This window comes from Hippopotamus amphibius, chromosome 2, assembly GCF_030028045.1.
Source record: "Hippopotamus amphibius kiboko isolate mHipAmp2 chromosome 2, mHipAmp2.hap2, whole genome shotgun sequence".
Classification (NCBI taxonomy): domain Eukaryota; kingdom Metazoa; phylum Chordata; class Mammalia; order Artiodactyla; family Hippopotamidae; genus Hippopotamus; species Hippopotamus amphibius.
The window spans coordinates 3,733,685-3,749,615 of NC_080187.1; positions in this window are offsets into that span (position 1 = coordinate 3,733,685).

Consider the following 15,931-nt stretch of genomic DNA (forward strand, 5'->3'; position numbering starts at 1 on the left):
GGAGGGGAGAGGGCTGCTGGTGGGAGCGAGCTGGGCAGTCCTGGAGAAACTCCAGGTGGTGCAGCATCAGGACCAGACCGGGTGGGGCAGCTGACCTCACCGGGTCATTTAGATGTGGATGATGGATGCCGGGGCCACCCCATTTCCACCTGGAATGGCAGAGCTGGGAGGACCCCTGGTCCCCTCGGCCCTCAGCATCCTAGGACCAAAGAACCCCCTTCCCTGGGAACCGCAGGGCCTCGGCTGTTCCCATTTTTCTCATTTCAATAATTCTTTTTTTTTTATAAATTTATTTAATTATGTATTTTATTTTTTGGCTGTGCTCGGTCTTCGTTGCTGCACACGGGCTTTCTCTAGTTGCTGAGAGTGGGGGCTACTCTTCATTGTGGTGCGCAGGCTCCTCATTGTAGTGGCTTCTCTTGTGGAGCACGGGCCCTAGGCGCGTGGGCTTCAATAGTTGCGGCACATCGACTCAGTAGTTGTGGCTCACGGGCTCTAGAGCACAGGCTCAATAGTTGTGGCGCACAGGCTTCGTTGCTCCGTGGCATGTGGAATCTTCCAAGGGCAGGGCTCGAACCCACGTCCCCTGCATTGGCAGGCGGATTCTTTACCACTGCGCCACCTAGGAAGTCCTCATTTCAATAATTCTTGCAGCCGATGTTGTGTAAATAAAATAATTCTTCCCCAAAAAGTCATTAGCAGGGCCCGACATTAATTCCCCTGCAATCTGTGTAATTAACTGCATGTAACACAGGGCATTAGAGGATCCGTTTGCTAATCACCACTCCTCCGCTCCAGGCACCTAATTAAATCCCTTCCTGTTTATCCATTTACAGGATCCTGGGCAAAGATAGAGGCCACCGGGAAAGCCGCTGTCATAAATCAGCTTTTTGTAATTTTCAGAGGGTGCAGGTCCACCTCGTGTATTTGCATTTCACTCTCACCGCCCAGTCCCCACCCCTGCAGTCCCCTCCCTCCCAGACTCTCCACCGAGGCCCCTGCGGGGAAGGAGAGAGGTGGGCACAGGGAAGAGCCCCCGTGGGTCCAGGTGAGCACCTTGCCCCCGGCACACCTCCCCCGCCGGGTCACACCTTTGCCGCTGTGGCCCCTTCACGTGAGAACTCCGTGCCCGCCCCGCCTGCCTCTGTCCGACGGGGTTCCAGGACCACCTTTCCATCCTGGGCCCCCCGCTTGTCCCCTTATCCGTGGCAGCTGGGATGACAGGGGGTGATCTTGTCCCCTCACTGAGGTCCCCAGCCGGCTGGATCCTCGGAGAAGGGGCCTCAGGAACACAGCTGTGGCATCTGAGAGGTGAATCTTAAATCCTGGGGCCTCCTAGCCCTTGTGACCGTGGGGAGGCACGTGCCCTCCCAAGCTCCTGTCTCCTGGATTAGCAAAGGGACAGTTCTGTTGGCCGGGATGGTCGTGGGGGGAGGAGCAGTCGAGGGAGGAGGCAGGCTCCCCAGGACCACCCCCGGCCGATGGGCATCGAGCACCTGCTGTCTGCCAGCGTGGCACACCACCCTGAAGGATGGGCTGTCACCCCGCCCTGCCAATGGCCACGCTCAGGCTCCTGGAGGTCAGGCCACTTGCCCAGCACCTGGTGGCTACTGGCAGAGACCTGTACAAACCCAGGTCTGAGGAAGCAGACGACAGGGCCGGGTGGGGTGTGGAGGGACAGCTGGTGGGGACCAGGTTTCTTTGGGGGTGAGAGTCACACAGCTCTGTGAATATACTAGAAGCGCTGAACTGCACATGTTAAACAGGCGCCCTTCACAGTGTGTGAATTACAACACAGGGAAACATCATCGACGCAGCTCAGGCCGTGACAAAGCCCACCCACGGCCCCTGTCACTCGCTGCCCTCAGGACCCTGCGGGGCTGGGGACTAGCCTGAGCTGGGCAGGTTTTCAATCCAGAGCAGCAGCTAAGTGACAGAGAGAAAGGACTCAGATCCCATTCCGAAGAGGCAGGAACAGGAGCAGTGCGGGTTCCGGAACACTCCCGTTCCGCCAGGACCAAGCTGCCCCCACCCGGGAGAGGACCCTTGGAGCAGAGGCTTCACCTCAGTGCCCTCTGAGTGGGCTCTGTCCCCCCCACCCAGGTAGTGCAGGCCCCTGGCAGACCTGCAGGGGACCTGCCACGCCCTCCAGGAAGCCTGTGGAACCTGCACGTCCCCCGGTGAGGAGTCCTCTGTGGCCACTCCACGCGTGGTCTGATTCAGGCCAGCAGTGCCTGCCCACCCAGGAGCTCATCACAAACAGAGAGTGGCCGGTTCCCCCCCCAGGCCACCTGAGGTCAGCTGAATAACAGCCCCCAAAAGATCCATGTCCTAACCCCTGGGACTCCTGAAGGGGACCTGATGTGGGAAAAAAAAAAAATCTTTGCAGGTGTAATTGACTTAAGAAGTATCCGGGTGGCCCTAAATGCTGCCACAAGTGGGAGGCAGAGGGAGATTTGACCCCAAAGAGGAGAAGCCTTGTGAAGACAGAGGCAGAGGTTGGGTGATGTAGCCACAAGCCCAGGGACCTCTGGGGGCCCCACAAGCTGGAAGAGACAAGGAAGGTCCCTCCTCTGGAGCCTCCAGAAGGACTGGGGCCCCGCATTCTCAATTTTGGACTCTGGCCTCCAGAACTCCTGTTTCCAGGCACCCGGCTTGCAGGGATTTGTTACAGCAGCTGCAGGGAACTCATACTTCTTCTGAATCAGAATCTGAATTTTACAAGATCCCCAGGACATTCAGTGCACATTACAGCTTGAGAAGCACCAGTCTCCGGGTGCCTGGAGCCCAGGCTGAACTCAATACTAATAACAATACCCCCACTCGCAATGGGAAACCGAGGCAAGGAGTGAAGTAGCTGTGCCAAGGGCACGTGACATAGGGCCAAACCCCTCCCCCGGACCCTCGTCCACACAGCTGTGAGGGTCGTGAGGACCCGGCATCGATCAGCATGGTCCATCCAGAGCGTAGGAGGGGGGCGGGCGGGGACACTGAAATCAGGCGGCCAGACTGAGCTTGTTGGAGGAGATTCAAACTCATCTTGAGAGCACCAGATGCCTGCAGTGAGCCTCCGCGCCTGCTTCGTACCCTTATTGGAGGGTCGGGACAGGGCAGAGTGAGCACCAGGGTGGCCTTGGGCACACCCCTCAGTCTCTCCATCCCCACGTCCCTCCGACTGTCCCGAGGCACTGCCCAGATGCTGGGCCCACCGAGGCCCCGAATGGCTTGATCCCCACCATGGGTCGGTTCTCTGGATGCTGTCCCTGAGATGGAGATGGGGATGCGGGAGTTGAGGGCCTGTCAGGTGAAGGAAGCAGGATCAGGCAGCAGGAGAAACTGAGCTTAGAGACACTCTTGACAAAGGCCTCAGTCCATCCGCAGGTGCTCGGAGCCATCCTAGATCAGGGCGAGAGGCCACGACTTTCCAGGCCCCACATCGACCAGTCTGGGATGCTGGGCGCCCTCAGGAGAAGGCCTGGACCGGGGCCAGGCTGCTCCCTTCGCCCAAGGGCGAGTGTGAAGAGGGCTCGCTGAGACCTGTCACGGGCAGCTGCAGGGGAGGCAGGAATCTGGGCAGCGTGGCCCAGCTTCCACCACGCACAGCCCTGTGCCGGCCCCGCATGGTTTCACCACCCAGCTTCCCCACCTGAGCCCCCTCACCCCCACCCTGCCCAGCCCCGCCCCCTGCGGCCGGCCTGGTCAGCGCAGAGGGCCTCACGCGTGGGGTCCAGGGCAGAGCTTGGGGGCAGAGCCACTCCCCGCCTTGATTTGGGGTCAGTGGCATTCAGCACCCTCCACGTGCGCGGTGAAAGCCGGCCGCCTGCCAAACCCGTCTCCGGCAATTTCCTCGTGTTAATAATGCTTCCATTTGCCCCGTGCAGCAAATCTGTCACAACTATCCCCCTTCTGGCCCATATTTCTAACTCTTCATTATGATCAGACATGGAATATTGAGTAGTCTGATGCCTTTTAGACATCTACGGAGATTCCTTCCTAATAATGCAACTGTGAGGCTCTAATGGCTCATAACTGGTGTCATTACTGACATATGTACCCAGCGGTGTCTCCAAAGTTGGACCTTCCACCCCCAAGAGGGGCGTTTCAGGGGGTAATCAGAGGTTGGAGATGAGCTGGTGAGGAATGACGGAGGCAAAGACCTTCTCAGGGGCGCCGGCTCCTGAGTCTCCCATCCCCTGGGAACTGCTCTCCTGAGTCACAGAAGAGCCCTCGCTGGGAGGAAGACGTGCTCCGCCTCCCCTGGAGGAGGACGGCTAAGGGTGAGGGGGGCTCTGGGTCAGGAACCCCAGCTCTCTGAGTCTTCCACGCTCCTCCCTAAAACGCAGCACCAGGCGGGTCAGTGAGGAGGTTCAGTGCCATGAGCCTTGTCACCTGCTTACGCGGGGCCTGGCTGATGGCGAGGTCACCCCGCCGGCCATGGGCGTGGGCACTGTTGTCCCCGGGCAGCTGTGCCTTGTCCAAGACAGGAGCTCAGCACCTAGCACATCCCTGCAAAGGGCGGCAGAGATGCCCGCCCAGCCCGCAGCCTTGTTCACACGCCGACCAGTGCGAGTTAGACACTGACAGCTCTGAACTACAACCCTGATTGACGGCTCTTTCCTCAAAAAACACCTGCCGGTTCCCCAAAGACCCCTCACTTCCCTTCTGCAGACCCACTCATCACTCCTGCTACTTCACCCACGGGACGGATGCCATGCCTTCTTCCCAGAGCAAGGCTGGTGGCAGGAGCCACCAGGGGCCGCATCGTGGTCGAGGCTCAGAGGCACCCTGCCTTCCGACAGCTCCTGAACAGCAAGCAAAGGGCAGCCTAGGCGGGGCCGCAGGCAGTGTCCTCGTGGCCAGGGTTCCCAGTTGATCCGCTGGCCCTGGAGGCGTCTTCAGCTGCTTGGCTGGACTCTTGCTGCCCCTGAGATACTCACCACGGTTTTCCTCCCCTCCCAGTGACACCCTCTGGCCCCCGGAGTGCTGCCTGCACTTTGCGAGGCTCTCCCCAAGGCAGGAGAGTGTCCGTGGCCCGCTTCCAGGCCAGATGTGACCTCTTTGAGTCTGGTGGCTCCAGTGTGTGCCTGGAGATGAGAACCACCACCTGAGTGTCCATCTGCAACCCCGTGACCTGCACATCCTAGCGCCAGACCACCTGTGCAGGGGCCGCCGGGAGGCTGGGAGACAGCTCTGCCACCTGCCCCTCCCACACCTCCCAACCCTGGTAGGGACGTGAAGAGTCCACCAAAGTTTGGAGGAGCAGGAAGGGTACTTCCCCAAAGAAAACGTGGCCCCATGCTATGTCCTGCCCCCAGCCCACGGCAGGGAGTTAGAGGCTCCTCTGGTCACTGCAGCTCAAGCGAGGGTGCCCGGGGCTGGGCACCTGACAGGGGCTGTGCCTGGAGCATCCCCTGTGGCAAAGTAAGGAGTCGGGCTGCGTGTGTCATGGCCGTGGTGCCATGTTTGGGGGCGAGGACTCCTGTGGGCTTCTCTCCATGAGGGCAGCAGGGCTCGGGTCATCTTGAAAGAGACCCCTCCCACGAAGACCCCTTGGAGTGGCCAGGTGACCCCAGGAGAGGGGTGGGTGGCCAGCCAGTAGGCTCCCTACCCTGAGGAAGCCACAGGCGAGAGATCCTCAGAGATGGGGTCCCCCAGGCCCACACAAGGACCCTGAGGAATCTGTCACACCCAGCAGGCACCAGCAGCAGTTACAAGGCACTGTCCAGGGTGCCCCTCTCGACTCTGCTGGGGCCTGGAGCATGGGGGAGGGAGACCAGACGGGGCCCAGAGAACCGGCCCACAGGCGTCTCACCCCTGAAGGCAAGGGCTCGACCTCGGATGGGTTTCTGGACACGGGTGACTGTTGGACAGGCCATTTATCACTAAGTATCACTCATCAGAGGTGAGAAGCAGGGCAGGGAAGGAGCACGCAAGGGAGCAAGTCCAACAGGGAGGACGAGAAAGAAGAGAATGCCGTCTGCTCCCACCTCCCCGGTCCAGCTCCTTCAATAAGCCCATGATGAACTCCAGCGTCCGATGGTGGGTGAATGCAGAAAGCAGGTGTGGCCTGTCCATGCCATGGAATATTATCCAGCCTTAAAGATGACAGTCTGACCCAGGCTACAACACAGATGAAGCTTGTAGACTTTAGTAAAATGAGCCAGTCACAGAAGGGCCAGTCTTGCAGGATGCACCCCTGCGAGGTCACTGGAGGACTCACACCCACAGAGACAGGAAGTAGATGGTGGGGCCTGGGGCTGGGGGAGGGGAGTGAGTATTTAATGGGGACAGGTTGTCAGTTTGGGAAGGTGAAAGGGTCCTGGAGACGGAAGTGGTGATGGTTGCACAACACGTGAATGGACTAGATGCCCCTGAACTGTGCACCTAACATGGTTAAGATGGTATATTTTATGTTATATTTATTTTACCGCAATTAAAAAAAAATTAATAAGCCCATTACACATGTATTTTTTTTTTTACAGTGATTGAATTTTTTTTTTTAATTTTTTGGGGGGTTCACCAAGTTCAATCATCTGTTTTTTTTTTGGGGGGGGTACACCAAGTTCAATCAACTGTTTTTATACACACATCCCTGCATTCCCTCTCAATCATCTGTTTTTATACACACATCCCCATATTCCCTCCCTCCCTCAACTCCCCCCCCCACCCTCCCTCGAGTCCCCCCCACCCTCCTTGTCCCAGTCCTCTAAGGCATCTTCCATCCTCAAGTTGAACTCCCTTTGTTATACAATTACTTCCCACTGGCCATCTATTTTACAGTTGGTAGTATACATATGTCTATGCTACTCTCTCTGGAAGCGCGGACACCCAGCCCATCTCTGGCCAAGGTGCTGACGACTGCCCTCTCTTACTTCATCTCAGTCGCTTGTTCCTAAGTTTTCTGCGTGAACACTAGTCATCTTTGTTGGAAACAAACAGTCTCATGGGCCCATCTGCCCAGTGGGACAAGTAGGGGGTACAAAGGGCCAGGCCGTCTGGTGGGACTCAGGGATGGAAGCTGGGGGACTGATCACACCCAGGCCCACAAGTCGGGTTTGAGTCTGCCCTGAGTGACCTGGGATGTGACTCAACACTTGGAGAAGAAGCAGAAAAGCTCCTTTCTGGCATCAGAGAGCATGGTGAGGGGCAAACAGCCCAGTCCATTCCCCACCCTGAGCCGAAGCAAGAATGCCTGGGGGGGCCAGAGGGAATCGAACCAGCGAATCACTGCCGGCCGTGTGAGCGAGTGGGTTCTCAGGCCATCAATAAATGATAAGCGGTTGCCCCAGCAACAGCCCCGCCATATTTCATCTCCTGGAGACTCAGGAAAGCTCCAGCAGTGCCACAAAGAGCTGGGCTGAAAGGGAAGGGGCTTCATCCTCTCGCCTTTGTGTTGGCCAGACTCCAGAGCTCTGAGTGAGGGGTGGACGCTGCTTGGATGAGATGGGGGTTGGGAGGGAAGAGAAAGGACGAGTTTGGGTGAGGGAGGGGTGAGCAGCAGGGCTCAGGACGCGGGGGGAGCCTAATTCAACTCCAGCTGACCCTTGCTCTTTGCTGTATTGTCCAGGCCATGTGACCTCTCCAAGCCTCAGGTTCCTCATCTGCAAAATGGAGACAGAAAAAATAAAATGAAATATGATACCATATGTGGAGGGCCGGGCGCATATCAGTATTCAGTAAATGGTGCATAACATCGCCGTTGTATGTAAATAGATGTAAACTGTGTCTATGCACAAAGTTACCGTTTTGGGGTGCCTTTATTCCTCTGTGTAAATCTGTAATTCTATTTGGCATTACTTCTTCCCGGAAGACAGCCTTCAATATTCCTTGTCATGCCCATGGTCGGTGATTGATTCTTTCGGTTTGGTGTATCTGAAAAGCCTTTACTTCACCTTCATTTTTGAAAAATGTTTTTGCAGGGTATAGAACTCTAGACTGGCAGTTCTTTTTTCTCTCAGCACTTTAAAGACCTCTCCCCGCTATCCTCTCGCTGGTTTCTGATGAGAAATCCGCTCTTTCCCTCATCCTTTTCCCTCCAAGTATGTGTCTTTTTCCTTTGGCTGCTTCATCACCGGGGTTCAGTGATTTGATTATAACCCTCCTTGCTGTCATTTTCTTTGTGTAACTTGTTCTCAGGGTTCATTGAGCTTCCCAAATCTGTGGGTTTACAGTTTTTATTAAATGTGGACATTTATGAGCCATCATTTCTTCCAATAGCTTTCTGTTCTCCTCATTTCTCTCCTTCAGGGCTCCAATGCCTCATATATTAGGCTGCTGAAAGTTGTCCCATGGCCCTCTGTGCACCGTTCATACTTGCGAGGTTTTTTCCTCCGCGTTTCATTTTGGATACCTTCTAATGCTATGTCTTCAAGTTAACATATCTTTTTTTCTGCAATGTTCCATCCCATCAGGTGTACTTCTCATCTCAGACACACTGTGGTTTGTTGTTTTCACCTCTAGAAGCTTGATTTGGGTCTCTTTTATGACTTCCACGCCTCTACCTAATATGTTCAATTTTCCTCTGGCTTTCTGAACACAGTTAATGGCAACTGTTTTAACATCTTCGTCTGCCAATTCCAACATCTGTGCTAGTTCTGGTTTGGTTTCAACTGATTGATTTTTCTCCTCCATAAGGATCACATTTTCCTGCTTTTTATGTGCCTGGTAATTTTTTACCTAATGCCCAACCTTGTGAAGTTCACTTTGTTAGGTGCTAAATCTTTTTTATTCAGGTAAGTAGCCTTGAGCTTTGTTGGGGATGCATTTATTTTGAAAAAGTTTGAACCTTTAGGGTCTTTCTCTTAAGCTCACGATGCAGGACCAGACAGTGGTCACTCTGGGTCTAATTCTTCCCCGTGACTGAGGCCAGACCCTGCTGAGTGCTCCCCCCAGGGACCCATGAGCCATAAGGTTTCCCGTCTGGCTGGTGGGAAGGAACCCTACTCCCAGTTCTGTCAGCCCAAGGGCCGTTTCCTCGCATCCTTTCAGGTGGCTAGTCCTCTCCTTGACCTCGGGGACCCTCCCTGAGCACATGCAGCGACCTGCACTCACGTGAATATCAGGCAGAGCAGGGGGACCTCCAGATCTCCTCCGTGCAGCCCTCTCCTCCGGGGCTCTGCCCTGTGACTCGAGATGCCTTGGTCTCCCTGGGCCCTCGGGTCCCTCTCCCCCACTCAGGGCTTCCACCAGGTCCCTCCTGGGGTCCCCTCCCTGTGCCTCAGCTGGAGAGCCCCTCCTGGCCATGAGCCGGGGCAATCCTGGGGCTCACCTCCCTCCTTTCCACCCCTCAGCCATCCCTGTCCTTCCTTGCCCGGTGTCCGGTGTCCTAAAACCTGTGGTTTCATAGATTATGCCTGGATTTGGGGAGCAGCAGAGGGGAACACAGAGGCTTTGAGCAGACTCCCACCGGGACCTCGAGTTGGCCCTGAGTCCGAAGCTGGGGCATCGAGCCAGGCCCACGTCTGGGCTGCAGCGCCAGCAGCGTCCCTGCCATTGTCGCTGGGGAGGGCCTCAAGCCCACCGGGCCTCGTCTTTCAGCCTCAGTCTCTACTGGTCAGTAGGAAAGGCCTGTCTTTACCACTCGGTGCAAAGGCCATTTGCACACCGAGGGCCCACCCACACTTCCTCGAGACTGGTCAGGGCCAGGCCAGCAGGCCCAGAGCATGGGAGTGTACGGGCCCATCGGGAGCACAGAGCACCTTGGGGCAGCTGGGTGTCCACCCTGCGTCCATGGGGTCGCCCAGCGCTGGGCCCGAGCAAAGGCCGGGGGAAGGGCCTGGGAGCCCAGAGAGGAGGCGGGGGACCCGCTGGGCTCTCAGCAATGTGTTTCCATCATCGTCATACCTTCACCCGCACACACAGGCCGCTATCGCGGAAGGGCCCAGGCTGACCTCCCCTCCGACTCCCTGCCCGGCCTCCCCCTCTGCCCGGTCCGCAGTGGCTCTCTCTGGACAAAGGGCCGGGCACATCCCCCGGCTCTCTGTGGCTTCCCTGAGTCCCAGGAGAGACAAACCCGGCCAAACCACCAACCTCCAGGCTACGGGCCTCTTGCATAAAAATTTACCACCAGACCGTGAAATGTTTAAACACCATATTTCACTACTAAAAAAGTGAGGCAGATGCCAGCACCTCCTAAGCCAAGATTTTCCTGGGTACAGACGGGCATTTTATAGACCAAAGCGATAGAATCAAATAAATATGACAGGCGAGCTGTGAGGAGCAGGAGCTCTGCCCAGGGAAGCGCCTGGGAGGTCAGCCCCTCCCAGCTCAGGGCCACAGTGCCTCCTGGCTCAGGCAGACAGGACGGTCTCCAATTTCCAGAAGAAGAGCCTGAGGTCCTAAGAGCTCCCATGACTTGTGATGGAGACAAGCTTGAGCCGCTGTGAACCCACACTCTTCTCGCCCCTTCCTGAGCCCCAGGCTGCCCACACCCAGACCAGGAAGCCTTTTGCATCCTCTTTGCACACACATGGGGGGGCAGGACATGGGGTAGTGGTGGGGACACAGTGACCCCTGGAGGGACAGGAGGTGGGGGAGGGGTGCTGGGAGGGCCCCACTCTCTGCTCTAGGGGAAGGAGAGGAAATCCTGAGCCTCTGGGAGGTGGGCAATCTGGAGACCAGGGCCAGGAGGCAGCTTCCACACAAGCAGGCTCCTGCAGTGGGCTCTCCCACCCTCCCCCACCTAGGGGACCCCCAAGATCCTCCCCAGCCCCTGCCCTGGATGCCCTTGACCTCAGGGTGGGACTAGAGGGTGGCCCCCCCCAACCCAGGTGGCCTGGGCCTGCTCAGAGGCCGCCTGCCAGGCTCGGGGGTGTTACCAACCAGACGGCCCCCACACAGGGCATTGCGAGGCTGAGAGCATTGGGAGGGGTCGGTCGTGCGCCCCTCACAGCCCGCCACGTGTACAGCCAGCACGTCCTGCCCTTCCTGTGTCCCTGGCACACGCCGGGCACAGGGAATGTGGGAGGGCGGCATCTCCAAGCAGTGGACCCTACCGTGCCCTAGGGAACAGACAGGTGAGGGGCCAGGGGGACCGCATGACCAGTGTCCGCTGCGGACAGTCTCAGCCTGCACTGGAGCGGGTGTGTTTGGGGGTGGGGGGAGTCACGGGGGGGATGAGGCTGATGACTGGGGACCCAGCATGGCAGCCTGAGCAGTGGGGTGCTTTCCTGGGCACAGGGGCCACAATCAGAAGCTTTAGGCCAGCCCAAGGGGGTGAGAACAGAGGCAGCCTGCAAGCTCCTGGGGGCGGTGGTGAGAAGGGCGGGGGCACGTGGTGAGAGAGGCTGTCAGAGCTGCAGGCGGACGGAAGCGTTGTGGGGGGTGTTCAGATGGACCAGGCTGCCTGACGGCTGTGTGGCCTTAGACAAGTGATGCCCTCTGAGCCTGGAGGACTTGGGGGTTAGGAGTTAGGAATTAGAGGTCTTGGCCTAGAGCAGTGGGACCCGGACATGGGGGGTTCTCTGCCCCTCAAAGGGCCACATCAAATTGGCTCATATGTGCCTCTGGTGTTGTACTCAGCCTTGGCCCCCCCAGGGACCTCAGTCTCTCCCTTGCCGTCCAGGAGACACCCACTCCCCCCAAAGACTCTCCTGCGGTCTTCAGTGCCAGCCACTCCCGCCCTGAGCAGCTCCTCAGGGTCACGGCCCGACGCTGGCGGTCCCTCCCGACAGGCGCTGCACCTGCCCAAGACAACTGTGTTTGCCCTTTGCTGAGTGTTCTTTAGGAAACCCAAGAGCCTGTCCCAGTGAGGGTCACATTCAAAGACTAATGGTCCAACAGCCAGAGTTGGTTAATAAAAGAAACCTTGGCCTTTATTTATGCTTCTTAGAAAAGATGGAACTGATCCGAATCAGAACACAGAGACCCTTCTTTGAGTCCTTTACTGTCTTCTTCTTCTCCCACAACCTACAGATGCTCCAGAACCTCCCAGAATGTCTACCCCAGAGTCCAGAGTCCCCACCACCCTCCTCTCCTGGGTCCTTAAACTCTGACTGCCCAAATGCGTCAGAACACAGGACATCCAGGAGACACACCCTAGCCAGCACCCTGCCCTCACCTCCCTTCCCTCCCCCTTCCCTCCCCCACTCCCTAGCCCAGAAGCCAGGCCACAAAGGCCCAAACAGCCCTCCCGGAGCAAAGCCCACAGGGCCTCTTGGGAGGGAAGACTGGATACAAAATCCACAGGCCTGGTCCGTGTCACATCAGCAGTCTCCCATGTGCCCCCACAGTCCTCTGGTCCTGCCCTGTCCCCACCAGGACAGCCCTGAGTGATGGGACCATTCCAAACAGGGACCTCAGGACTGTCCGGAACAGGAGAAGCCTGGCTCAGGGTCCAGGAAGTTTCCAGGACCTGCAGCCCTGCCCCCATCCGGCTCCTCCTCTGACAGCAGGAGCCTCCCGTTCACACCTGTCCACCAGGAAGAGGGGCACCTGCCTCCCTTCTCTCCTCCACAGTCCCCAAGAGAGGAGGGAAGCATTAGGGTGTCCTTGAGGTCAGGTGGAGCCCAGGCTCAGCGAAACCAGCCTGCCCCGCTGCCCTCCCACTGGGTAGCATCCAGCCTGAGGGACAAGTTCCTCACCCAGGTCTGCGATCTGAGCCGGGCAGTGAGGCAGCAGCTCATTGTGCTCCCCGGGGAAGGCCTTTCTGCTGTGTGTTCTTTTTAATGAGGCTCTTAGGCTGAGCCTCTAATCACCACCGTCAATTATCTGCGGGCAGGTCAGGCTGTCCACCTTCACAAACCCCCTATGCCCGGGTCTCATCCTGCAAGGGGTGGGGCAGGCGCGTTGGAGAGCAGACAGCTGGCCAAAGAGGGCACGGCGGGGAGAGGAAGAGGAGGCCTGGGGGACCCCGGCGTGTCCCCGGCCCTCTGGACTGAGGGTCTCTTCCACAGGCAGGAGACCCGCACCTAAGGCTTGCGGCCCTCCCAGGCCCCCAGCTCAGCAAAGGCTCCATTCTCCTCTCGGATCCACGCCTTCCTTCCTGGCCCAGCCCCTCAGCCTCCAGACCCCAGGCCACGCTACAAAGGGGCCTCCTCTCTGCCCTGCTGCCAACCCTCTGCCACCCAACCCCCAACCATTTTCGTCTCTGTCCGCCTCCAAAAACTGTCAGCACCATGAGGGCGGCGGGGGTTCTGCTGCGTCCACTGCTGTAGACCGATGGACCCCCGTGGGGGCCCGTCTGCCCCTCAGGAAACACTCGGCAACGTCTGGAGACACTTTGGTTGTCCCATTGCCAGGGATGCTCCTGGTACCCAGCTGGCAGGCCAGGGATGCTGTTCCACAGCCTGCGAGGCCCAGGGCAGCCCGCGGCAGGACCCATCCAGCTCCAAGTGGCCACCGTGCCTGGGGGAGGGGTCAGAGAGACTCGCCACTTGGCGCAGGGCCAGGTGCATAGTAGGAGCTCAGTAATGTGTGCCCACGAAAGACCGAAAAATGAATTCTCTGGTACCAAACGAATGATGGGGGACGGCTTCCCAGGCTGCAGGGAGGGGCCGGTGTGTATTTTGAGACGCGTGCGCACACGTAGGAAGGTTCTCTGCAACATCATCAGAGCGCAGGGGCCTTGCGCGGCCCCCAGGTGCGTGCCCTCCACATGCCCCTTGTGTCCCTGCCTTTCCCCAAGTCCCTTCAGCAAGCCGAAGCCACACCCACATGGCCAGCTCTCCCTCCTGCTCCACTCCCGTCCCGGGCTGCATGGACCATACCCTGAGAAGGAGAAGGCTCAGCCCTGCCCCTGGGGCCTCTGTGCCCGGGACAGATCACCAGCTCCCTTGATCCTCAGTTTCCAGCAATGGTTGCTGCCTGGACACCTCCCAGGACAAAGGATCGGAACACTGGACTCAGAAGCACCTTGTAAACTGTAAAGTGCCACACCCTCGGGGGGAGCATCCCTCCCATCCTGTTGGGCTCTCCAGGCCCAGCCCCTTCTCCACTCGGGCACGGCCCTCCTGAGCATTCCGTGGGGCCGGAGTCTAGGGCCCACGTGTGCAGCTGGCAACTGGGCTGGAGCCAGCTGGAGGCAGGCAGCCCACGGGCTCCACGGATTAGGAAGGAACTGGGCAGATGGCCCGTGGGCAGGCTGGTGGCTCCGCCCCGTGTGGGCAGGGGACGCAGATTCTTCGTGCTGCCTCCTCCACACTGTATCAGGAGACATAGGGAGAACGGGTTTGGCCCAGGAGACAGTCCCCCGGAATCTCAGCTAAGCCGTCTGTCCTCCAGGAAGCCTTCCTTGATCAGCCCCGCCCCCACCAGGCAAGGCTCTGCTGGCTGCCTTAGCACCCATGCTGCCCTCACCCCGCCCACTCCTCCCCCACGGATGCGGCCTGCTTACTCATCTGTCACCCCACGGGACTTGAGTTCCATGAAGGCAGAAACTATCTGGTTTTGCCCCTTTGGATCTCTCCCTCCTGACTCACTCCCTGCCCTAAACTGACTATGTGACCTGCTCAAGAAAAATATTGGAATGTGGGGATAGATGGCTGGCTGGCTGGATGGATGGATGGGTGGATGGATGGAGGGATGGTGGATGCAGGGGTGGTGGATGGAGGGATGGGTGGATGGTGGAGGGATGAGTGGTGGATGGTGGATGGGTGGATGGTTGGGTGGATTGTTGGATGGATGGATGGAAGGATGGATGCATGGATGAAGGGATGGAGGGAGGGATGGTGGATGGTGGATGGGTGGATGGTTGGGTGGATTGTTGGATGAATGGAAGGATGGATAGATGGAAGAATGGATGCATGGATGAAGGGATGGAGGGATGGATGGTGGATGGGTGGATGGATGGATGGATGGATGGATGGATGGAAGGATGGATGCATGGATGAAGGGATGGAGGGAGGGATGGTGGATGGGTGGGTGGGGGATGGAGGGATGCATGGCTGGCTGGATGAAAGTATAGTTGGACAGACAGTAGATGGACAAACCAACAGACAGACAAATGGAGAGGATGGATGGATAAATGGATGGTTGGTTTGATGAGTGGATAGATGCCTGGACAATTAACACACTCAGCACGTAAGTAGAGGCCTAACATGAGGTACGGAAAAGCTGGATGTGGAGCCAAGGCGCGAGGTCCCGGGACAGCAGGCCCGGAGCCGGGTATGACTAAGCCTGCGTGATCCCCCCCTGCAGCCCCTGCAGCCCTGCCCTCATCAGGTGCTGACTGACTAGGAGACTCTCACGGGAAACAGCCGTCGAGGTCTGAGCTGCTCCGGGCCCTGCACCACCACCCGCCTGATCACGTGTCTCTCAGGGTCTCCCCACGGCCCCGGGGCCACACTGCCCACAAGGAGTCTCCAGGAGAGAAGGAGTCCTTGAGCCCGCTGGGTCCCTGCCCAGGACGATTCAAACGACCCTCTGAGGCCCCCACTTGTCCCCTCCCTCCATCAGGGAAAATTCAAAGATCCAAACAGCGAGGACCTGAAAAACGGCCCAGCTCGGGCTCCCCATCACCCGTGGGCCCGCACCCCATCCTTCCTTCCTCACATCTGCACAGGGCGCCCTTCATGTATCCTGCTCATCTGAGCCACACACAAGGCTGTCACACAAGAGGTCGCTGCCTCTCTATTTCCAGATGTGAAACTGAGCCTCCCTGAGGTGGGGTAACTTGCCTTGGCCAAGAGGGCACAGGCCAGAGCTGACCCCAGGTGTGCTGTGAGCTGCTGGGCACCTTCCTCTCTGCTCACTGCACGGCTGTCGCGGAGGTCTGCCCATCACCTGCCGATGAACCTGGACTGTCCTGGCACCCAGGAGGCAGAAGGGAGGCTGGGGGACCTGCCAGATCGACAAGCCCGACCTCAGAAGTCGGTGGGTGTCTGGGACTCACAGTTTCCCTGCCACTCGCACACCTGAGACAGGTGTGGTCACCCTGGGACACTCCCATCCTGTTCAAGGGGTGGCAGCCGAGCCCAGAGGGGTCTCAGCACCT